Raw genomic sequence first — 26310 nt, forward strand, 5'->3', positions numbered from 1 at the left:
GGGTTGAGGTCAGGGCTCTGTGCAGGACACTCCAGTTCCTCCACACCAAACTGTTCAAACCAGGTCTTTATGGAGTTGTCCCCTTTGTGGCCATACCATCCTCCACTCTTCTGGGAAGATTTCGTAAGGGTGTCTGTGGAAATCTGTGCTCCTTTGTGAGGTCAGGTACGGATTTTGGATGAGTCGACCTGGCTCCAAGCTCCATTCATCCCAAAAGGTGTTCAATAGGGTTGAGGTCAGGGCTCTGTGCAGGACACTCCAGTTCCTCCACACCAAACTGTTCAAACCACGTCTTTATGGAGTTGTCCCCTTTGTGGCCATACCATCCTCCACTCTTCTGGGAAGATTTCGTAAGGGTGTCTGCGGAAATCTGTGCTCCTTTGTGAGGTCAGGTACGGATGTTGGATGAGAAGACCTGGCCCCAAGCTCCATTCATCCCAAAAGGTGTTCAATAGGGTTGAGGTCAGGGCTCTGTGCAGGACACTCCAGTTCCTCCACACCAAACTGTTCAAACCAGGTCTTTATGGAGTTGTCCCCTTTGTGGCCATACCATCCTAGACGCTTTCCACAAAATTCAGAGGGTGTCTGTGGGAATGTGTTCTCATTTGTGAGGTCAGGTACTGATGCTAGATGAGAAGACCTGGCTCACAAGTCAGGCCCCATGTTGGGCACCAAAAATAAACATGGATCACAATCAGTGTTCCAATTCATCCCAAAATGTGTTCAGTAGGGTTGAGGTGAGGGCTCTGTGCAGAACACTGGAGTTCCTCCACACCAAACTTGTCAAACCTTGTCTTTGTGGAGCTGGCTTGGTACACAGTCATAGTGGAACAGAAAACTTCACCGAACTGTTACCACAAGGCTGGAAGAGCACAATTGTTGACACGGTCTTTGAATTCTGTTTATCAAGAGAGATCTCATGGCTACATGCTTGATTTTATGCCCCTGGTTTTGGAATTGGATTTCCAGCAAGCTCATATAGGAGTGATGGTCGGGTGTCATCAAACTTCTGGTCTTACGACAGCATATGTCACCATAAATACCCCTTCCACAATGTAAAGGCACTTAAAAAAAAAAACAAAAAACTGGACAAGCCAGCTTAGTTACTGACGCTTCGCTTGTACAACTACTTTCACTTTATGAGCATCATAGCATCGCCCTCATAAAACATCAGTCTACCAAAAAGATGGCATTATCAGACGTCAATTACATCCCGGTTTCTATAAAAGAAAGACGTGCGCTTTCAGATGTGTGTTTAAGGAGCTTATCAGAAGAAACGATGAAGGTGATGGAGTTCTGGTCTTAGATGTGACACATCATCCTACACACACAAAGAGAACTTTCATCTAAGTGAATCAAGTGTGCAGAAATTACAGAGCTTAGTTGTCAGAAAAAAAAATTACAACCCAAACCATGCTTTATGTTGTCTTTTCCATTGCCTTCAATAGATACCATCTGGTTCCTAAACGAAAGTGCATGAAAAGCCCCCAATTTTTTTTTTTTTTTTACAATATACAATTAGAAATGGTTACATCAAATTATTAAGCAGAAATCCATCCAGAATGAAAGGAGCTATGTCATATGGTCTGTTCCGAAGAGGAAGGGTCTTTCCGATACCCCCTGGGGTGCAAGACTCTGGAGAGGAGCAATTCACACTCAGGTCCACCTAGCCAAGAGGTGCAATGGACTCTTCTCCTCATGATCACCCAAAACCAACGAGTCCTGAGTGGGGGACTCCCCCAAAGAGAGACCTCTCCCACGTTATGGGGGTAAAGAACCTGATGGCCACGCTTCCTCCCCGTATCAGAGTTGGCCCGAAGACCCACAACCCTACAATCCTGGAGTGAAAGTGACGCACAGAAAAGTGACTAGATTGTGAGAAAAAAATAAATAAAAGTGCCAATGTGCAAGATAATGGCAGCCTGGTAAAAAAAAAAAAAAAAAATTGTCCTGGTCTCAGCCAATAGGCCTAGCCCATGAGATGAGGTGCAGAAACAAGCAACAAGTGTCATGGTGTAGTGCAATTTGTGTTACTTTAGCACTCCTGGGTCACCACTCCTAGGGGGTGCTTGACACCAGGGCTCTCTGCCTTCCCAGCCCTCAGCCAGACAAGGCAGCACAGTTCAAACTAGGAAATACTAGGTCCCTCAGAATCTACGGACCCCCGTCCTCACGTGGTGGGAGCTCAATTCGGATTCCTTCCCATAAGGACGATGAATTCAGGACACCCATCAAACCAGCAGGGATACTATACAGCCAGCCTGAATGACGGCCAGGGGCGTATTTACCACAAGGTACTTGCCTAGGGCCGCATTTTTATGGGGGGCAGCCCCTCCTCCCAGAAGAATGAATGAAAGAACCATGGGAACCAGGTGGGATCCGAGAGAGACTGAAGGCTGCTTCATGGTGTTATGTAGAGCCTGACTCTCATTCCAGGGGATGTCCGCAGCTGAAGATGAGTATCTTTCTATCGACAGGGATGGGGGGGGTAGTGGAAGCCTCTCCCAGGTGGGGGGGGGGGGCAGGGATGTTTTTGGTCAATATCAGGCTCTCTCCACAGGAGGAGGGAGGGGGGAATGGTGTATGTCAGTGTCCGTGGGGGCAGATGATTTTTGTGTTGCCTAGGGCAGCACAAAACCTAAATACATCACTGATGACGGCAAAGCACCCCTACTGGACACGGATAAGAACAGATATTGCACTTGATGTTACCCAAAATGCCAGGGAGCTGATCCTCTTCGATGTCACTTGAATGCTGCTTTAATTTCCCCACTATGGTCATAATTCAAATGTTAAAGGCCTCTGTGGAGCCTCGTTCAACTTAAAACGACTACTTAGAGAGAAGAGTTGTCAAGTTTAGTGAACAGCAAACGTACACAAGATCCAGCTTCTATGATTCTTTCAATCCCATGCAAGCCCGTGTTAGCCATTGCAAGTTTGGAGCTTCAGTAGTAAATTAAGATATTCAAGGAAGGGTATCAACTCCAAGACTGCTACAAAATGTTTTCCATAAAATGAAAGAGAAAAAAAAAAAAAAAAAAGAAAACGTTCTTGAATATGGTTGACTAAACCAAAGCAAGCTGTATTATCACCTCCCAGAGAATCCCGATTCCCTCCTCGTTCCTGTAGACCCATCACAAAGCCACATCACCGCTCTCCCGGTCAGACACGAGGTCAAAACGTTACCTCACCACCTGACAAAATGGAAGATTAAATCTTCGCCGCAATAAATTTTCTCCCAGGCGAGCTCCGTGACCTGACCGGAGACGGAACAACAATTATATGAATGGGTTTTACCTGGATAAAGAAAGTTGTTGCGTGCACGGTATTGACGTTTTCCCGGCCGGTTGTAATCTTTTTAAGAGCCCGACCATTGGGGATGTGCGAAGGAGATCGATGCGATTCTAAATTGGGTTTTAATTAAACAATCAATCTACGTCCACTTACTCAATTAGTGGCCCCAATGATATTCAGACATCATGAGAGGAAAAAAAAAAAACTCTCACGGCTCCACAAGGAGAGAACCTGAAGATAGGATGAGGGAGGAAGAGGACTCAAAATGGAATTCATCTCAAACAACTGAGAACGAGCAGCTCCTACTCGGTCCGTGAATTAGGGAAAGCGCTAAAAAGAAAAAAGGACACTTATTCAAATCAGAACCCGCTGTCTGAAATGTTCGATGAAGAATTAAAGTCTAAGGAAGTGGCATGCATTACAGAAAAATAAGTGTTTTACAAATAACGAATGCACTACAGTACGTGTGAAGGAGCCGCGGTCCCCATTGTGAAGCATGCCGAGACCAAAAGCAGCCACCGCTGGTCAACCAGCTCGCATCACTTCGCACCGGAGAGGCTGATTAATGCATTAGCAACCACGTCATGGGAAAGGTCAGTCCCAGCCTCAGCGACAAGCATTGTTCTTCCATTAGAGAGATTACTCTCCCAAGAGGTCAACTAGCAGGATATGTTTAATGGGACAAATGCATCTGTGTTTTTCAAACATGCAAATGATGCTACGGAACGAATACAACCAGAAGAACACGAGCATTTCCAACCCAACGAACCCTTTTATCATGGAGTTCACCTGGACACCAATCAATGCTAAAGCAATACGGCCAACGCTGAGAAAAAGGATTATAGTAACTACGTTCAAAGCCGAACCACGGCCACATATTCTCTTCCTTGTGTGACACCCAAACATTCTTCGACCTGTGCCTTGCCCTCAGAGCCGTGCATAATGAGAATGAGGCCTGAGAGGAAACATATACAAAGATCCCAGCGTGAAAATGGTGGTTTCCCCATCATCTCCCATCACATATCAACCACCATCCTCTAGTACTCATCATACCCTAACATCAATCATCTTCCATCACCTATCATCCACCATTCATCATACCATGCCATCCATCATCTCCCATCACCTATCATCCACCATCTTCTAGTATTCATCATACCCTGCCCATCCATCACCTCCCATCACCTATCATCCACCATTCATCATCTCCCATCATCCACCATCTTCTAGTATTCATCATACCCTGCCCATCCATCATCTCCCATCACCTATCATCCACCATCTTCTAGTATTCATCATACCCTGCCCATCCATCATCTCCCATCACCTATCATCCACCATCTTCTAGTATTCATCATACCCTGCCCATCCATCATCTCCCATCACCTATCATCCACCATCTTCTAGTATTCATCATACCCTGCCCATCCATCATCTCCCATCATCCACCATCTTCTAGTATTCATCATACCCTGCCCATCCATCATCCCCTATCATCCACTATTCATCATACCCTGCCATCCATCATCTCCTATCACCTATCATCCACCATTCATCATCTCCCATTACCGATCATCCATCATCGTCTAGAATTCATCATACCCTGCCATCCATCATCTCCCATCACCATCTACCATCCATCATCTCCCATCCTCTAGTATTCGTCATAACTTGTCATCCATCTCATTATCTGCTGTCACCTCCCATCATCATTCATCACCCATCACCTTCTATCATTCATCACCCATCACCTATCATTCATCTACTATCATTGCTCATATCCTATCAACCATCATCTATTTTTTTTATCATCCATTTTTCATTCCCTTGTATCCTCTATTATTTTTATGGTTTTTTGTCAGTCTGTAACTTGCACTGGAGAGATTTTCCTCCCTTCCTGCCCCTTACACTCAAAAAAAAAAATAAATTGTAGTAGCAAGTGTCACCAGGCCAGGAAGGCATAAACGGCAATAAAACAGTGGTAAGAGGTTCTAACCCTTTCCCACTCTACTCTTTGGAGAGATTTACCATCACTTCCTGTCATGAAAAAAAAGACAAGGTAACAAGTCCTCAAATCAGGACAGAGACTCCAATAAAAGCCTAAACAGAAGAGTGATATAGCAAATGCTCAGCTGCACATTTTAGGGGCGAATCTCAATGGCAGGAGACCGGTAGATCGGTCCTTATCACAGACATTATTTATTGTCCGCAGACACTCGCAGTCAACGTTTTTTGGGAGCAACTACAGTGTCCCCTTTATCCAGGCTGTTTGTCTGAAATCTTTGCTCCTGAGGCAAGATAAAATAATTCAAAACCCGTCTTCAATGAAAAGAAAGTCCATTTGTCTAGGCATCAGATTTACACAAAAGATTTGTACCGAACCCCCCGTTTGCAAACTGTAATAACGGGTAAATAAAAAGCAGATCTAAAGACGCTCCAACCCCCTTTGTGCTCCATCTAAAAACGAAATAAAAAGCTTTCACTGGAGTAGGGTATCAAACATCTAACTTGATAAAGACATAATACATAAAAAAGAAGGCAAGAGTGCACTGTACAGTGTATGTGGAGGAGGGCGGGAAGTCTGTGCAAAGTCTGCAGCATATTAGGAAAGAAGAAGAAGAAAAAGAAGGAAGAAAGACAGGAAGCAGAAGAAGGAAGAAAGACGAAAGAAGAAAGACGAAAGAAGAAAGACGAAAGAAGAAAGACGAAAGAAGAAAGACGAAAGAAGAAAGACGAAAGAAGAAAGACGAAAGACGAAAGACGAAAGAAGAAAGACGAAAGAAGAAAGACGAAAGAAGAAAGACGAAAGACGAAAGAAAGGAAGAAGAAAGGAAGAAAGACGAAAGACGAAAGAAGAAAGACGAAAGGAAGGAAGAAGAAAGGAAGAAAGACGAAAGAAGAAAGGAAGAAAGACGAAAGAAGAAAGGAAGAAAGACGAAAGAAGAAAGGAAGAAAGACGAAAGAAGAAAGGAAGAAAGACGAAAGAAGAAAGGAAGAAAGACGAAAGAAGAAAGGAAGCAGAAGAAGGAAGAAAGACGAAAGAAGAAAGACGAAAGAAGAAAGACGAAAGGAAGGAAGAAGAAAGGAAGGAAGAAGAAAGGAAGGAAGAAGAAAGGAAGGAAGAAGAAAGGAAGGAAGGAAGAAATTAAGAAAGACGAAAGAAGAAAGGAAGCAGAAGAAGGAAGAAAGACGAAAGAAGAAAGGAAGAAAGACGAAAGAAGAAAGGAAGAAAGACGAAAGAAGAAAGGAAGAAAGACGAAAGAAGAAAGGAAGAAAGACGAAAGAAGAAAGGAAGAAAGACGAAAGAAGAAAGGAAGCAGAAGAAGGAAGAAAGACGAAAGAAGAAAGACGAAAGGAAGGAAGAAGAAAGGAAGGAAGAAGAAAGGAAGGAAGAAGAAAGGAAGGAAGAAGAAAGGAAGGAAGGAAGAAATTAAGAAAGACGAAAGAAGAAAGGAAGCAGAAGAAGGAAGAAAGACGAAAGAAGAAGGAAGAAGAAAGGAAGAAAGACGAAAGAAGAAAGGAAGCAGAAGAAAGGAAGCAGAAGGAAGAAAGACGAAAGAAGAAAGGAAGAAGAAAGGAAGCAGAAGAAGGAAGGAAGGAAGAAGAAAGGAAGGAAGGAAGAAGAAAGGAAGGAAGGAAGAAGAAAGGAAGAAAGACGAAAGAAGAAAGGAAGCAGAAGAAGGAAGAAAGACGAAAGAAGAAGGAAGAAGAAAGGAAGAAAGACGAAAGAAGAAAGGAAGCAGAAGAAAGGAAGCAGAAGGAAGAAAGACGAAAGAAGAAGGAAGAAGAAAGGAAGCAGAAGAAGGAAGGAAGGAAGGAAGAAGAAAGGAAGGAAGGAAGGAAGAAGAAAGGAAGGAAGGAAGAAGAAAGGAAGAAAGACGAAAGAAGAAAGGAAGCAGAAGAAGGAAGAAAGACGAAAGAAGAAGGAAGAAGAAAGGAAGAAAGACGAAAGAAGAAAGGAAGCAGAAGAAGGAAGAAAGACGAAAGAAGAAGGAAGAAGAAAGGAAGCAGAAGAAGGAAGAAGAAAGGAAGCAGAAGAAGGAAGAAGAAAGGAAGCAGAAGAAGAAAAAGACAAAAGAAGAAAGACGAAGGAAGAAGGAAGAAGAAAGGAAGCAGAAGAAGGAAGCAGGGAAGCAGAAGAAGGAAGCAGAAGAAGAAAAAGACGAAAGAAGAAGGAAGAAGAGAGGAAGCAGAAGAAGAAAAAGACAAAAGAAGAAAGACGAAAGAAGAAGGAAGAAGAAAGGAAGCAGAAGAAGAAAAAGACAAAAGAAGAAAGACGAAAGAAGGAAGAAGAAAGGAAGCAGAAGAAGAAAAAGACAAAAGAAGAAAGACGAAAGAAGAAGGAAGAAGAAAGGAAGCAGAAGGAAGGAAGAAGAAAGGAAGCAGACGAAAGAAGAAAGACGAAAGAAGAAGGAAGAAGTCCACAAATTTAAGGAATCACTTGGTCCTGGAGCTTCTAGTGGTGCCTGGAAGGTTCCTTTGAAGGGGCCCATTCCATGATGTAATAGGAGCACACCTCACACCCCAAGGAGCACAGAGAAGATAGAGAAGGCCGCTCATCTTGAATCACGGGGCAAATAGACTTTCAGACAGCCAGGAGATCCAACTTAAAGCCCACCACAGGTCACGGTTAGTGCACTTCAGCTGCTCTGCTTTCTCAGCTCGAGATCTGCAGCTTCTACATTCATGTTTGCAGGTTTGTTACACTTTTTATAAATCGTTTATTGTGTTTTTCTAATGTTCTTGGCCTGTGCGTTCTTGGCTGTTTTCTACCCTGATGAAGGTGACGCAGTAAACTGTAGTCCTTCTCTGATCAATAGGAGCACCCACACTGAGGTAAATCGCGTTCGCTGAAACCCCAGGATCAACATCACACAAGGACCGCAGAATCACTCAAGGCAATAAAAGACCCCATTGTGTGGTCGCAGCAAACATATAAAGCAGGAGCTACTCCAAACAATATTATAGTTAGCAAAACATAGATGGATGAGCTTCATGGGTATTGTAATGTCCAGAAAGTGAGGCAGTTCAATCCGTGAACAACAGAGAATTCGCCAACTTACCACCTGAGGGCCATGTGCAGCTTTGCTTTGAAAACCAAGGAGGACTATTGTATGCACTTGGAAATATATACAGGAAGGCCCATTGCCATGTTGTATAATCTCTATAAAAAAAGAAAAAAAAGAAAAAAAAGGTCCTACACTGTGCAACCACAGACGGGCTTCCCAGAGCAGCAACCAGAGGCGGCTTCGCTCAACCGCAACCGGAGGCGGCTTCGCTCAACCGCAACCGGAGGCGGCTTCCCGCAACCGGAGGCGGCTTCGCTCAACCGCAACCGGAGGCGGCTTCCCGCAACCGGAGGTGGCTTCACACAACTACAACCGGAGGTGACACCGCACAACCTCAACTGGAGGTGGCATCACACAACCTCAACTGGAGGTGGCTTCACATAACTACAACCGGAGGTGACATCGCACAACCTCAACTGGAGGTGGCTTCGCACAACTACAACTGGAGGTGACATCGCACAACCTCAACTGGAGGTGGCTTCGCACAACTACAACCGGAGGTGACAGCACACGACCTCAACCGGAGGTGACAGCACACGACCTCAACCGGAGGTGACAGCACACGACCTCAACTAGAGGTGACAGCACACGACCTCAACTAGAGGTGGCTGCGCACAACTGCAACTGGAGGTGACATCGCACAACCTCAACTAGAGGTGGCTTCACATAACTACAACTGGAGATGACAGCACACGACCTCAACTGGAGGTGGCTTCACACAACTACAACCGGAGGTGGCTTCACACAACTACAACCGGAGGTGGCTTCACACAACTACAACCGGAGGTGGCTTCACATATTTTCAGATGTGTGTTAGCAGGCCTCTTCCAGCTATCAGTTCCGGATTTTTGGACATTTTAGTATTGTTCGTTGCTGTGAACTGCCGCACTAATTTGTATCCTCGCATCTTCAGCTAGTTGTGAATTGATTTTAGCCACCGTCAACCTCCATGTTTGACCTGAGCTACAGAGATGAACAAAATGCCCCTATTTTTTTCCTTACTCATTCCCAGAAGGACGGATGCTACGGATTACGTTCCTTATTCTTCTCAATCCCCTGATACAGCTTCTCTCGTCCGTAGTTAATATGAAATCTTTAAATAACCCAGGTGAGACTAAGTGGCCATTAGCATTTCCCAATATCACACAATATCACCGAGGCTTCCCTCAACTGCACAAGACGTTTCCCACCACACCGTCTGGGTCAGTACAGTCCCTTGGGGGGCTATACAGGAGGAGACGAAAATCGGTCAGCGACATTACAAATAAGTATCATATAGGACTACTGCTCTTTTGTTTCTTTTCACCATTGATGAATCTATTATACATTTTTTTTTAAATACTGTAACTAAACAAGCTCAGCAAAACTTTCCGTAGACTAAAACACAAAAACAAAGTCTTTTCTACTGTTGGCAGCTGAATGGTTTTGCACCTTGGCTCGTGAAGCATGTCTACAGGATTGGGTTGACTGGTTCCTGAATGCCATATTGATCCGTCCCATCCCTCGTCCCAACCCTTTGAGTTTGTGCTCTTCACAACAACCTTCTCTCCATTCGGATTTCAGCAGTTCGATGTTTGGCAATATCTTTGAATCATCGCTTAATCGTATTTTGTATATTTCAGCTTATTAAAAAAGAAAATAAAAATCCATGAACAGTGAGTACTCTGCCTTATTCTTCTCAATCCCCTGATACAGCTTCTCTCGTCAGTAGTTAATATGAAATCTTTAAATAACCCAGGTGAGACTAAGCGGCCATTAGCTTTTCCCAATATCACACAATATCAAACAATCTCCGAAGGCTTCTCTCGACTGCGCAAGACGTTTCCTGCCACACCGTCTGGGTCAGTACAGTCCCCGGGGGCAATAGTGCGAGGAGACGAAGATCGGTTCGGCGACAATGATGACAAATAAGTAAATTAAAGGACTGCTTGGTTGTTTCACACGGACATGCTAAGAGCAGCAACTCTTCTGGTGCAATTACAAGGAGAGGGAAAGCAAACAGTGCCGGAATTGTTCAAGGGCCAGTGAGCCAACAAGACATCAACAGAGCAGGTTGGAATATCTGTACAAAGTGGGTTTAGTTTGACTCAAATTTGTTATTGGGGTTTCATAAAGTTCCAGCGAGAAGTTGATCAAAGATGGGAGAACCTCATGGAGGAATTTGCAAAACGCAGGTTCAAGGAGGAATTTACAAAGCAGAGCAGAGGACTATGATGGAGGGCATAGGGAACGGCAAGGCCTCAGGAGGTCAAGGATGGATGATTACAGAGTAGGATAAGAGGCCATGACATCCCTGGCCACTTGGGGCCTTGCTCTTCTTTGTGCCCTCCATCCTTGGCCTCTGCTCTGCTTTGTAAATTCCACCCTGGACCTCAGTTCAGCAGGCAGGAGAGGGAAGCAAACGTTGTCTGAAGGTTTCCAATGACCACTGAGCCAACAAGACATCAACAGAACAGGTTGGAATATCTGTACAAAGTGGATTTAGTTTGACTCAATTTGTTATTGGGGTTTCATAAAACTCCAGCGAGAAGTTGATCATAGATGGGAGAACCTCATGGAGTAAAGTGCTAAACTTGGGTTCAAGGAGGAATTTACAAAACAGAGCAGATGACTACGATGGAGGGCATAGGGAACAGCAAGACCTTAGGTGGTCAAGGATGGATGGTTACAGAGATAAGAGGCCATGACATCCCTGGCCACCTGGGGCCTTGCTCTTCTTTGTACCCACCATCCTTGGCCTCTGCTCTGCTTTGTAAATTCCACCCTGGACCTCAGCTCAGCAGTTTCTAATTCAAAGCAGGAGAGGGAAGCAAACGTTGTCTGAATATTTCCAATGACCAGTGAGCCAACAAGACATCAACAGAACAGGTTGGAATATCCGTACAAAGTGGGTTTAGGTTGACTCAAAATTTTTTATTGGGGTTTCATAAAACTCCAGCTAGAAGTTGATCATAGATGGGAGAACCTCATGGAGGAAACTGGTAAACTCAGGTTCAAGGAGGAATTTACAAAGCAGAGCAGAGAACTATGATGGAGGGTATAGGGAATGGCAAGGCCTCAGGTGGTCAAGGATGGATGGTTACAAAGTAGGGATAAGAGTCCATGACATCCCTGGCCACTTGGGGCCTTGATCTTCTCTGTGCCCTCCATCCTTTGCCTCTGCTCCGCTTTGTAAATTCCACCCTGGACCTCAGTTCAGCAGGCAGGAGAGGGAAGCAAAGTGGTCTGAATGTTTCCAATGACCAATGAGCCAACAAGACATCAACAGAACAGACCGGAATATCTGTACAAATTGTGTTTAATTTGATTGGTGTTTATATGAAAACTCCAGCTAAGTGAGAGGTTTATCATAGATGGGGAAGCCTTATGAAGGAAACAGCTAAAATTAGGTTCAAGGTGGAATTTACAAAGCAGAGCAGAGGCCTATGACACAGGGCATAGGGAAGGGCAAGGCCTCAAGTGGTCAAGGATGGATACTTACAGAGCAGGGATAAGGGTTATGGCCGTGGGGTAGAGAGCAACAGGCCAAGGACTGGGTCAAAGGGCCTCATTGGAACAGCAAACCTCTTGGATGGCTTGTGCAGAGTAAAAAGAATATAGAGTAGACCAGAAGCCCAGGGCATAAAAAAAAAAACAAATGCACCAGGTAACCTCCCTCACATGAGGCATACAGGGGTTTTCATGCTTGCGACCATAAGGCGAGAACCCCCACCTCCCCTACTATCAGAACAATGCTGCAGTCTCCCTGGCCACCACAGCTGTGGTTTCTAGACAGTGTTTCCCCACCGGAACATACACCAGAACTGAGGTGCAATGGGGGGGGGAGGCTGCTGTTTATAAAGATGGAGAAGGTGGTGTTTCCTATGAAGGGGATGAGCCTGGGTCTACGGGGACATAAAAAATGATGGCCAAGGCCAATGATGTCAGAAAGTGAGGAGCGCAGTGTTTTAGGACAGAGAAGCCCAGGATGCCAGGAGAAGTACAGAGGCCAAAAGAAGACCATAAGCAAGCTCACCAAGGAGCACAGGGAGCATCGGGGAGGTCAGACTGGAGAGTCCGTGCAGTGACAACGATCATGCAGAAGAAAGGAGGTGTCCAGGGTAAAGATGACCCCCACAGGCAATGGGACAGATGTAGTCCTCTCAGAACGAGCTTCGTTCCTCCACATTAGATTACAGAAAATTTCCTGGCATCGGAGATGTGTGACAATGACCACAGCTGTTTCACGCTGAGATCGGATTTGCTCTGACAATTCCCAGTCCAATCGTGGCTGACATATGCCTCCATTTAACTGCCTTGAAGAAAAATGAGGCACGCACAATATTAGCAGATTTTTTTTTTTTTAATTTTGTTCACCGCCAACACGTGGATGATAAAAAGCCCTGGAAGAGACCAGAGAAGACAAGATACCAATAACCCGATGTTAGGTGAAGCCAACGAAGATTTAGGTGCGAAGGCCATCAGTAAAACGAAAAACGCAACAAGTGGATACACCCAAGATCAACACGGTCATCAACGGGATCTGCAATTCTCCGCAATAAAAGCAAAGTGGCCTTTCCTTTACAATCAGTGGTCTCCAAACTGCAGACCTTTGTTTGCTTTTATTCGGCGCTAGGGGCGTTATTCCCCCCAATGTGAGCAACAGTAGGGCATAGCTCCTGCCACTGATAAAGGAGCACTATCCTTCCCACTGACACCACGATGGGAAACTATTGCACCCACTGCAACCAATGATGGGGCACTATTCCTTCCATTGAAACCAACGATGGGGCGCTATTCCTCCCACTGACACCAATGGTAGGTCACTATTACACTCACTGATGCCAATGATGGGGCACCATTCCACCCACTGAAACCAACGATGGGGCACTATTCCTTCCATTGAAACCAACGATGGGGCACCATTCCACCCACTGAAACCAACGATGGGGCACTATTCCTTCCATTGAAACCAACGATGGGGCACCATTCCACCCACTGAAACCAATGATGGGGCACTATTCCTTCCATTGAAACCAACGATGGGGCACTATTCCTCCCAATGACACCAATGGTAGGTCACTATTACACTCACTAATGCCAACAATGGGGCACTATTCCACCCACTGACACCAACGATGGGGCACTATTCCACCCACTGACACCAACGATGGGGCACTATTCCACCCACTGACGCCAACGATGGGGCACTATTCCACCCACTGACACCAACGATGGGGCACTATTCCACCCACTGACACCAACGATGGGGCACTATTCCACCCACTGACGCCAACGATGGGGCACTATTCCACCCACTGACACCAACGATGGGGCACTATTCCACCCACTGATGCCAACAATGGGGCACCATTCCACCCACTGAAACCAACGATGGGGCACTATTCCTCCCCATGATAGCTATGGTGGGACACTATTCCTGCCACTGACACCAATAGTGGATCACTATTACGCTCACTGATGCCAACAATGGGGCACTATTCCTCCCACTGACACCAATGATGGGACACTATTCTTCCCATGATATCAACAATGGAAAACTATTCCTCCCACTGACACCACTGATAGGGAACTACTCCTCCCACTGACACCACTGATAGGGAACTACTCATCCCACTCACACCAATGGTGGGGCACTATTCCTCCCACTGACACCAATGGTGGGGTACTATTCCTCCCACTGACACCAATAGTGGGGCACTATTCCTCCCACAGATGCCAACGATAGGTCATTATTCCTCCCACTGATGCCAACGATGGGTCATTATTCCTCCCACTGACATCAACGATGGGGCACTATTCCTCCCACTGACACCAATGATGGGGCACTATTCCTCCCACTGACACCAATGATGGGGCACTATTCCTCCCACTGATACCAATGATGGGACACTATTCCTCCCACTGATACCAATGATGGGGCATTATTCCTCCCCACTGACACCAATGATGGGGCACTATTCCTCCCACTGACACCAATGATTGGTCATTATTCATTCCACTGACACCAATGATGGGGCACTATTCCTCCCAATGACACCAATGATGGGTCACTATTCCTCCCAATGACACCAATGATGCCAACGATTGGACATTATTCTTCCCACTGACACTAACAACGGGGCACTATTTCTCCCATTGACACCAACAATGCGACACTATTCCTCCCCCTAACACCAAAGTGGGGACACTTTTTACTCCCACTGACACCAGGACATTTTTTTTACTCCCTATGGCCACAGTCTGGACCACCTAAAGCTTGAAGGAAAGTTTGGAGTCCCGGGTTTAAAAACTTGGACAATTTTTAACCAACAAAAAGGCTTGAAATCACAGTGAAAGTCACCAAACGTTCTCATGGACCTCTTCAGGTGTACTTTTCAGAGTCAAAATTCAAGTTATCTGAACCACAGCTTTAAAATCTCTTGGTGGTCGACTGGGAACCACCTCCACATCGAATCCCCCATAGACCTTTCCTTTCCAGGCAGGGTTCTATGAAAGGGAAACAGACAGGTGGGTGATCTGTCACCGTGACTGATCAACCCTGCTAAGCCAGCCGTGGAACCTGAAATCTTGGTTAAATTATTTTAATAAATGCCGTAGACCTTTTTTTTTTTTTTTCCCTTCTTGACTTTCGGAGTTTGATTAACGCAACATCTACTTATTACCATTCATAGACGCAGCGAGTTGGTTCCAGTCGACACTCTGAGCGCACAGGGAGGAAAATACAGATTGCTGCAAAGACAGCAGCAAAACACAACAAAACTGTTTTCCTCCCACTGCAAATTTGTAGAAAAACAACTTGCGCAGATTTGAAGGTTTAATTAGGTTGGTGCCTCGGAGACCGACCTTTAAGACCTTGCCGAGCTATTTCAACGAAGGGAATTTTTTCAAAGTCTTGATTTAAATAGATTCGCTCACTGAGCTGCTCCCGCTGCTAACCGGCCGGCCTTGATTTTCTTGGCATAAAACGTGCACTGTACTAAGGAGCCACGGCTACCTGCTGTACACGGGAATGGGGATAACAATACAATGCCCTAACATGGAAACCGTCGGCGTTCGCTGGAGTCACAGTGACATAGGCCATGACATTAGGCCTCAGACATATCATTGTGTAGAATTACACCAACCCACGTGACTAATAGCTTTCCAAGGACGGGACCTGGAGCTTTCCACTATGTGTCACTGTCAGGACCGAGATCTGAACCCACGACCTCTGCTGCCGCTGGCAGTGGCTCTCCTTGCTGAGCCACCTGAGGATAGCGGATAAAGTCTTGTCTGGTCCCTTGGACAATATTGCTCTGTATCATTTTTCTGGTGAACCTTGAACTCCTTGCTCCTCCCATGAACTTCCTACTTATGCCATGGTCTTTGCGCGCTTTGTCAGATTATTGTGCTCTCTCCAGCCGCTAGCTTGCTCCTTTGCGTACCTGCAGCTGTCCTTGTCTCCACCATCAACTCATTACCGACCTTTGGCATGTTCCTCAACTACACTTTTGCTTGATCCCAACCTGCAACCATTTGTTATCGACTTCTGACTTGTTCTTTGACTGCACTTCACCTTGATCCCAACCTGCAACCATTCATTACTGACCTTTGGTTTGTTTCTGGACTCCGCTTCCACTTGATCCAAACCTACAACCATCGTTATCGACTTCTGACTTGTTCTTTGACTGCACTTCACCTTGATCCCAACCTGCAACCATTCGTTACCGACCTTTGGTCTGTTTACCAAATACGCTTCTGCTTGATCCCAACCTGCAACCATTCGTTACTGACCTTTGGCTTGTTCCTTGACTACGCTTCAACTTGATCCCAATCTGAAAACACTCATTAACGACCTTTGGCTTGCTACTAACTACGCTTCTGCTTGATCCTAACCTGCAACCATTCCAACTATTGACCTTTGGCTTGTTTCTGGACTCCGCTTCCACTTGATCCCAACCTGAAACTATTAATTATCACCCTTTGGCTTGTTCCTCAACTACGCTTCTGCTTGACAACAACCTGCAACCATTTGTTTTCGACCTTTGGTTTGTTTCTCGACTATGCCTCCGCTTGATCCCAACCTGCAACCATTCGTTACTGACCTTTGGCCTGTTCCTGGACTACACTTCCACACTTGATATCAGCTAGCAAACCATTCATTATCGACCTTTGGCTTGTTTCTGGACTACGCTTCCACCTGATCCCAACCTGCAACCACTCATTACCGACCTTTGGCTTGTTTCTTGACTACGCTTCCACCTGATCCCAACCTGCAACCACTCATTACCGACCTTTGGCTTGTTTACGGACTTTGCTTTCGCTTGGTCCCAACCTGCAAGCATTCATTAATGGCCTTTGGCGTGTTCCTCGACCTTGCTTGCACTTGATCCTGACCTGCAATCACTTGTTACTGACCTTTGGCTTGTTTACCGACGATGCTTCTGCTTAAAGTGGTTGTAAAGGCTCAAGGTGCAGTCTATGCATGAAAGTAAAAAACCTTCTCTGTGCAGCATCCCCCCAGCCCCCATAATACTCACCTAAGCCCCCTCTCGATCCAGTAATGTGCACTGGAGTCTTGGCTATCCTGGGACACCCTCACCTCATTGGCTGAGACAGTCACTGGCTCCCGATGCTGTCAATCATAGCCAGTGAGCCAATGAGAAGAGAGGGGGTGGAGGCGAGCCGCGGCGCTTTGTGTGAATGGACACACGGAGCAGCGGGTGCCCCCCATAGCAAGCAGCTTGCTGTGAAGGCACCGGACAGAAGGGAGGGGCCAGGAGAGCCTGCGGGGGACCCGGGAAGAGGAGGATCTGGGCTGTTCTGTGGAAAACCGCTCCACACAGCAGGTAAGTATAACATGTTTTTATTTTTATTTTAAAAAAAATGAAGCCTTTAGTATCGCTTTAATTCCTACCTGCTATATCTGCTACTGCCCCTGGCTTGCTCACCTCTTGGTGGGCTGATCCTGAAGACCATGACCGGTTACTAACACGTAGAAAAGCCCATCTTTACCATCAAGGGCTCTGGTGAATACTGGTTAGTACTTAAACCCGCACCTCGGGTGAGCACACATCATCCTCCAAGGTCACCTGCTTGTCTAGTTCTCCTGCTGGTCGGTGGGAGCCTCTCTACTGCTACCTACTGGTCTCCGAGCCTGACCCTCAAACCTCTGACTGTAGCAGGCTTTATGAACTTGTCCACAATCGACTACCAGTCAGGATAATCCTGTTTAGACCATCTGCATTTCAGATGAAAAAGGAGGCCTTGTGAATTCCTGAAACAGTCTATTGATGTCCTCCAAACACCTCTAGCCATACTGAGATAAAAGCAGATCCTTCAGAGAGAGGCCTAAGGAAATCTTCCCACACCACATAAGACACCCAATTGGGATTACCACCAGAAACAAGCGATCAAGCGTTCCACCCCCTCACCTTCCTATCACAAGATACTTTATTGGTAGGTACCGGAGGCCAACTTGCCCATGGCCCCTAAAAACAGAACACCAGCCAGGAATTTGTTGCCAGCACAACAATGAAGCCGTGAGGTTTTCTTAGCCAATTAGGAAACAGGAAGAGGTCATCAGTCTCTACTGTGGAGAGCAGAACATCACTTTACACGCTACACGGGAATGTGGGCTGAACTGAACTATTCAAGGTTTTTATTGCAATGCCGCATTAATCAGCTCTAACAACCAGCCAAGAAATTCACTCTGAAAACGTCAAAATGAAACAGAAAATCGAGCACACATCACACACACAACCCTCGTTTTCCAAAAGCAAAGCAACAGACTTGACGGTCATCAGCTATACTTGGGTAGTGTAGGAGTTACTGAACAATCAATAAGAGCAAAAAAAAATATGTGAAACTCAGTGGCCTCCCAGACTTTCCCGCATTCCAGGAAACCACCACACAATCCATTAGAACACATAACATTCACAACGAGAATCAGTCGGGTCTACAGGAAAAGTCAAGGCCTTGTCAATAACAAGAATGGAAAAATGGGCAGACCTTCCGAAACCCAAACATACGTCAGATTTATCACAAAACCTTCCTCCCGCGAATATACAGAGAGCCGGAGAACAGAAACCTGGCAGGAGAGCGCCAGCAAAAATCATCATCTCCAGTACATGTCCCATCCTGCTCTTCTAGCTGGAAGTATCCTCTAGGCCAGACTTTCTCCGTCCAACACCAGGCCAGAGGAACCCTTAGAATAGAGGTCCGCTCTCAGGGAACCCCTGCTAAAATGAATCCAGCGGGAGGTATAGGAAAAAATGCTCCCATTACATTGGGGGTCAGTGGGAAGAAAGTCCCTTACATTGGTGGTCAGTGGGAAGAACGTCCCTTACATTGGTGGTCAGTGGGAAGAATGTCCCTTACATTGGGGGTCAGTGAGAAGCATGTCCCTTACATTGGTGGTCAGTGAGAAGAGCATCCCTTACATTGGTGGTCAGTGAGAAGAGCGTCCCTTACATTGGTGGCCAGTGAGAAGAGCGTCCCTTACATTGATGGTCAGTGAGAAGAGCGTCCCTTACATTGGTGGCCAGTGAGAAGAGCGTCCCTTACATTGGTGGTCAGTGAGAAGAGCGTCCCTTACATTAGTGGTCAGTGAGAAGAGCGTCCCTTACATTGGGGGTCAGTGAGAAGAGCATCCCTTACATTGGGGGTCAGTGGGAAGAATGTTCCTTACATTGGTGGTCAGTGAGAAGAGCGTCCCTTACATTGGTGGTCAGTGAGAAGAGCGTCCCTTACATTGGTGGTCAGTGGGAAGAATATCTCTTACATTGGTGGTCAGTATGTCCCTTACATTGGTGGTCAGTGGGAATAGTGTCCCGTACATTTGTGGTCAGAATGCCCCCCTTACAGACATCTAATAAGAGTACTGCAGAAGGCACCATCAGAAGGCCACAGCTCAAGGAGCCCCTACCAACCTCTGGAGGAACCCGTGTTGAGACTGGCTTCTCTAGGCCAACTCCATTTTCTCCCTGGATTCATGGTAACGGAGGGCGACTCTAGGAAAAAAAAGCAGCTGAAGTTTTGCTTCCTTAGTCGCCTCTCCTCCCCAACATGCTGATTGGACAATGAAGGATTGTATGTTTGTATGGGAACTGCATGTTCTTGGTACGAGACGAGGCACCATGCAGAGTCCCATCTGTCTCTGTGTAGTGACCTTCCCTCTTTCAGAGTAGAAAAAGTAGAAGCCGATACAAAGTCAGTGTCAGGTATTTATACTAGCTGTATCTTCTGCAGATTCTGTAGCATGAGAACATTCACCTCCATAAGTTTAAAAAAGATCTGCCATTTTCATGAGGAAATGACCCGGCTAGCAGTCTATCAGAAATTGAGAAGCATCGGTGAAATGTATGGCACATACAGAGGCCAGGGCGTTGGTATACAGACATTCTGGTGGGCAATTTTTGGCGACATCCCCCGGAATCCAGGGGCCCCGCTCTCTGGTGGTACTCCGTTCCCCCCCACTCCCAGCTCCACATTCTGGGAACACAAAGCAGAGAAGATAAACTGCTCTCCTTTCATACGGAGATGTCTGGAATTCCAGGTCTGGCAGTGAATGGACCTGCTTGAAGAGCCTTTTTCAGCAATGCTCTTGATGTGTCGCCATTTAAAGTAAAACCATAATAAGTGCTATCTACTCGGGAAAAGCGACAGAGAAAACGCACAATAATGCTTGTGACAGACACATTCACCCTGCTGACTGATCACTCTACTGGCAGAGAATGGGACCGGCCTCCCTCTGCATCCTTTCATGCTGCAGGCAAAGCCATTGCCTTAAAGAGCTCCCTTCTTCTGGCGGTGGCCCCTGGTGACAGGGGGGAGGATTAACGTCCAATTTCACGCTGAAAGTTCACAGGCTGGAACAGATTTGAGGATAACCCTCCCCCCCCCCCTTCTTACCCCTCATTTAATTCGTTATCCTCTTAAGGGCACCTAAATCCATGTAGAAACAAATAAAAATGATTTCTGAGGGGCTTTCAGAGGTTCAATATGGTCACCTAGTCATGAAACATGTCCAGGAATAGAGGAAAGAGCCTTCCGCGACGTATGGCGACATAACTGAGAAAGCAGAAGAATGAAATCCATAACTCAGACATAGGAGACGTAACACAATAAAACACAAGCAGTGGTGGGACCCTCAAGGTGTCTCAATGGGGCGCCATCCCAACTATGAAAGAAACTAGAAAATTTCACCCTTCGCCTCTATCAAGGAGGTAGAAGACGTAAAACAAATAGTGTAGCTAAAGGTCTGGAGGAGAAAAAAAAAAACTGCATACCAGGAATTTCTATTTAAAAAGAATAATTAAGATGCCTTGAATGTCAATGGAAGCATGAGTAGTACCCTGAAGACAAGGAGCAAACCAGTAAGGTTGGCCAAGTAATTAGTGCATTCGCCTTGCAGCACAGGAGACCTTCCAGGACATGGTCTGTGTGGATTTTGCTTCTATGGTTGGGTCACTCACTGGCCACCCATGGCTTTGGCTGATCAGACTAATCTTGACGTAAACTCTTCTGTAGATTTCAATGTGCTCAAGAAATCTATTCCCCCACCAGGACACGATCTGGAATCTACTATAACGAAGGAACATGCAAATGTTCTTCCAGAAAACATACTTCAGCTGCTCCTAGATCTATTATTCTGGAATCTTCTATTGGGGCAGGATGTGGAATTTAATAAGCTTCGCTTAACCACGCACCTCCCCAAGTTCTTCCCACCAGCCAACGTAAAAGGTAGAAGGGAACATAGAGGGGATTATTCAGGGTGTCACCATGGAAACTTCCTGAAAAAGGAAAAGAACGGGAAGTATGGAATTCTATCATTTCCATTTCATCTTCCTCTATGACATCCATCACCTGAAGGGATCCCAAAGATGTCTCTGGATGGGAAAACAGAAGCTCACACAAGGCAGAGAAAACTGAAGACAGGAGGCTTGGTGGGGATTTCTTTTATTTCCTTTCGATCTGGAGGGGGGTTCGTTCCTGAGGATAGGAGTGTCAAGGATTAAATACAAATAGAGGTAGAAATTCAGGGATTCACTTCTAAGGAAACAGAGATCATGTGTTTCCACTGACAAGAGCAGAAGAGGCTAAAAAAAAAACACCTTCTCAGCTCATGGTTGTAGATAAAATTGGCCAAAATATTCCAATCAGACGGATTTTAGGCAGGACAGCTATAGAGACCACCTATATCTGTTGGATCGGTTGTATGGACAGCATAGTAGACTCCTTGAAAGATCCCAAAATTCAGCCCGTGTTGTCACCTATCTCAGGATTTTGAAGAAGCTCACTTGATGGTTTCTGAGGGAGCCACGATCTCTCAGGGGCCTGGGAGGGAGGAGTCAAATGACAGGTTGAACAGAACTTTCCCTTTTTCTTGGAAACACAAAAAAGGCCTAGGCTATCATTAATGACTCACTAAACCCAAGGAGTTCATTGATCCCAAGCAGCAAGGGGAGTTGCCACCAGATCCCCTTCTGTATATCTGCAAGTATATCACTTCCAGTTTGTTTAACTGGGCAGCAATCGGGGCCCCTGCGACTCAGCCACGACACAATCTTTAACTGTGGATCTATTGAGAGGCAGTATCCTGTATTAATACACCCCATGCAGAGTCATTTAATCTGGGCCCCTCTGCATGCAGGAAAACAGGGGACAGGGATACGGTTCCCATCCTGGAGATCTCGGGAGGCAATGGGAATATGCGTGTGAACCAGAGCGGTCTCCACACAAAGCACTGGCTGGGACAATGGTCAGCTTAGCCCCAGGTTCATTAAGGCTGGTGAGAAAGAAACACATTAACTAGTTGCAGACACGTAAACGTACAAAAAACACAATCAAAGTCAGGTCCCCTGTCCATACCGGGCTCTGACGTCCCGACACACCACAAGACGTTCCTTCCTGTTCTTCACAATGTCTTTATGAACGTTGGTGAACCTGACCAGTAGTGCCCATTTACCTCCTGTCCGTCATATGATAATTCTTGCTGTGTGCTGCAACCCAATTCTCCAGCTAAAGGCCGAGTCCAACCAAAAGTGGTGTTTCAGCATTTGGAAGTCATCAAATGGTTCCCTTTATCTCCTGGAGATCTCAGCACTTGGGTTCTGGAGTCTGTATATTTGTCAAGGCCATTACAATGAAGTCCCAATATCCCTGCTGGTGGTTCCATTTATTTCACATTATGGAGAATGCAGCTGGAGGATTGGGAACACCCCTGTTGCAGAAAGAACAGCGAGACTCCAAAGATGGATGGGAACAGAGCCAGGAACTAGACTTCCATAGTCAGGTTTTAAAAAGGGCACATCCATCAAACTCTGGTACAGTAATTTTTGTTAAAGATTTTCAAAGAAGAATACACAACAGCTGATCGCCCACGCAGGGGGGTTTAGGAAATGGTATGTCAAATTTCCAGTAAGAAAAAGAGCGTGCAAAATGAAACGAAAGAACCATAGTCCTAGAAATCCATTGCGTGGCTTCACGGCCCAAGCTGCGGGCCAGCTAGCAATGGTAGAATCAGGCAGTCCGGAAGCACACAGACTGGTGGCCCTTAAGAAGAGGTTGAGACCTTGAAACGCGTTAGCCTGTTAGAAGTCCAGGGTTCCATTTTTTTGGACTGTGGATTGGACACCGCTGTTTAGTGTGATGTGACTTTGACCTGTTTGCCTATTGTGAGTACGATACTTTTTATCCTTCCAATAAAATTTTGTAGGATAACGCACTAGGCTGGTGCGCCCTCTGTTTGTTGTTCTTTGTATCCAGTGACATTGGACTACCCCGGTCTGTTGAGGGCAGCAAGGAGTGCATTATCCAGGATATCTGTGATGTTACCATAACTCTAGTCGAGTCCATCCAGAAGCGCAGGAGTACAGAGTTTGCTTTTAAGTTGAGAACCAAACTGAACCGTCAGAGGAGAAGAGGAGGTACGGAGGATCCAGGTAGAAAAGAAAGAGGAAGCTGAGAAAAGGACATAGGTTGCCCAAGCTGGTCAGATGTAGCGCATGGAATGCGTATGCCAGTCAGTTCACAAACTGTAGGAATTAGGAATGCGAGTTGGGCAGAATTCTAGACATCTTCTGGATAGTCATCAGAGTGGTCATAGTGTCCCTCACCACTAAGTAGGTTTCTTCCAAGCTTTGGCACTGGTGCGTTCGGCAGCGAGGAACAAGTATGATGCCGGCTTCTGTTGATACGCGAAGAGGCCCTGGATAGGGCAATATAATAAGGCCAGTTTTGCAATGAAAGAGTGGACACAGTAGCCTAAAAACCCTAAAACAAGATACAGTTAGATGTGGGCAGGACCACCAAATATGAACAACGTCTCCGAGTTGGCCACAGCCCCTACAGCCTCTGTTGATGAATGGGGGGGGGGGGGGGGGCTGCATCAAATTCAACCAGGAGACAAATATCTTAAAAATCTCCATTCTCAGAACCCTAAACCCACAGAGGAAGGCCAAAAAAAATGAAATGTGGTCAAACGTGCTCCAATTATGTTGTTAACATTTAGAAACATATACGACTTTTCTTTGGATCTATCTAGGGTTGCACAGATACCGATATCAATATCGGTGCCGATACGAAGCGTTTGCACGAGTACTATTTGTATTTGTGCAAATGCTCCAATGCCCAAAACTGATACCTTTGTGGTGCCATTCGAGCCCATACACAAACGAATGGGCTCAAATCACACTGCAAATGTGGGCAGCACAGTGGCTAAATGGTTAGCACTTCCGCCTGGCATGCTGGTAGGTTGATTGGCTCCTGGCTAAATTGGCCCTAGTATGTGTATGTATGAATGTGAGTTAGGGACCTTAGATTGTACGACCCTTGAGGGTTAGGGATCTTGGATTGTACGCCCCTTGAGGGTTAGGGACCTTAGATTGTACGCCCATTGAGGGTTAGGGACCTTAGATTGTACGCCCATTGAGGGTTAGGGACCTTAGATTGTACGCCCCTTGAGGGTTAGGGACCTTAGATTGTACGACCCTTGAGGGTTAGGGACCTTAGATTGTACGACCCTTGAGGGTTAGGGACCTTAGATTGTACGACCCTTGAGGGTTAGGGACCTTAGATTGTACGACCCTTGAGGGTTAGGGACCTTAGATTGTACGACCCTTGAGGGTTACGGACCTTAGATTGTACGACCCTTGAGGGTTACGGACCTTAGATTGTACGACCCTTGAGGGTTAGGGACCTTAGATTGTACGACCCTTGAGGGTTAGGGACCTTAGATTGTACGACCCTTGAGGGTTACGGACCTTAGATTGTACGACCCTTGAGGGTTACGGACCTTAGATTGTACGACCCTTGAGGGTTACGGACCTTAGATTGTACGACCCTTGAGGGTTACGGACCTTAGATTGTACGACCCTTGAGGGTTACGGACCTTAGATTGTACGACCCTTGAGGGTTACGGACCTTAGATTGTACGACCCTTGAGGGTTAGGGACCTTAGATTGTACGACCCTTGAGGGTTACGGACCTTAGATTGTACGACCCTTGAGGGTTACGGACCTTAGATTGTACGACCCTTGAGGGTTACGGACCTTAGATTGTATGACCCTTGAGGGTTACGGACCTTAGATTGTACGACCCTTGAGGGTTACGGACCTTAGATTGTACGACCCTTGAGGGTTACGGACCTTAGATTGTACGACCCTTGAGGGTTACGGACCTTAGATTGTACGACCCTTGAGGGTTACGGACCTTAGATTGTACGACCCTTGAGGGTTACGGACCTTAGATTGTACGACCCTTGAGGGTTACGGACCTTAGATTGTACGACCCTTGAGGGTTACGGACCTTAGATTGTACGACCCTTGAGGGTTACGGACCTTAGATTGTACGACCCTTGAGGGTTACGGACCTTAGATTGTACGACCCGTGAGGGTTAGGGACCTTAGATTGTACGACCCTTGAGGGTTACGGACCTTAGATTGTACGACCCGTGAGGGTTAGGGACCTTAGATTGTACGACCCTTGAGGGTTACGGACCTTAGATTGTACGACCCTTCAGGGTTAGGGTCTGATGATAACGCACAATATATGTAAAGCGCTACGAAAATTGACGGCGCTATACAAGTACCTGAAATAATAAAAGAATTGCATGTGACTTGAACAGGATTGGGGTGCAATTCCTGGCTGAATCGCGCCGCCGTCCCGTTCAGATCACGCGCGATTCAGACAGGAATCGCGCCGCCGTCCCGTTCAGATCACGCGCGATTCAGACAGGAATCGCGCCGCCGTCCCGTTCAGATCACGCGCGATTCAGACAGGAATCGCGCCGCCGTCCCGTTCAGATCACGCGCGATTCAGACAGGAATCGCGCCGCCGTCCCGTTCAGATCACGCGCGATTCAGACAGGAATCGCGCCGCCGTCCCGTTCAGATCACGCGCGATTCAGACAGGAATCGCGCCGCCGTCCCGTTCAGATCACGCGCGATTCGAACCCATATGCATGGGCTTAAACTGCGCCGGGGGACGTCTATTTTACAGCTCCCATCAGAAAGACACCTTCCCGGTACAAAATTCTGCATGACAGAAGAACGAACAAATCACTTCGGTTTTGATCTTCTACGTAGTGTATTGTTGGATCCAATCAAGGGCTGCCTCAGTATTCCCAATTTTTGGGTTTGAAATTTTGTATTTCTATAAATGAAAACATCAACACCACGTAAGAAGAAAATGTGCGTCAAATGTTCTATTGTAGGAGAAAGATGCCTCATTCATTGGATAAAAACCTGATCTATAGAGCTGAAACGTTCCCAACAGGTGACCGATCCTTCCTCCCGTCCGTTCCTCCTCCTTCAGACGATGGCAGACAGACGGTCCTGATCCCGGAACAATCATTTTGTTCTTATCTGACGCGTGTCATTTCTCAACAACCTTTTCAGCAGACAATTGCTGCCGTTTACAGAACGATCATCTGCACTAAAGATTGCTCACAAAACCTGTCTTA

At 46.3% G+C, this 26310-nt stretch overlaps 1 protein-coding gene and 1 pseudogene across 1 annotated transcript in view; one reads left to right on the top strand and one right to left on the bottom strand.

Annotated features, from left to right (window-relative positions):
- LOC149432834 (ephrin-A3-like) overlaps nt 1–26310 on the bottom strand; it is a 128198-nt gene that overhangs the window by 72629 nt on the left and 29259 nt on the right. The gene's annotated exons all lie outside the window — the stretch shown is intronic.
- Nucleotides 1187–7727, top strand: LOC149432835 (uncharacterized; annotated as a pseudogene).

The sequence above is a fragment of the Staurois parvus genome, unplaced genomic scaffold (genome assembly GCF_062004578.1).
Source record: "Staurois parvus isolate SC_StPar_1 unplaced genomic scaffold, SC_StPar_1.0 ptg002089l, whole genome shotgun sequence".
Classification (NCBI taxonomy): Eukaryota; Metazoa; Chordata; class Amphibia; order Anura; family Ranidae; genus Staurois; species Staurois parvus.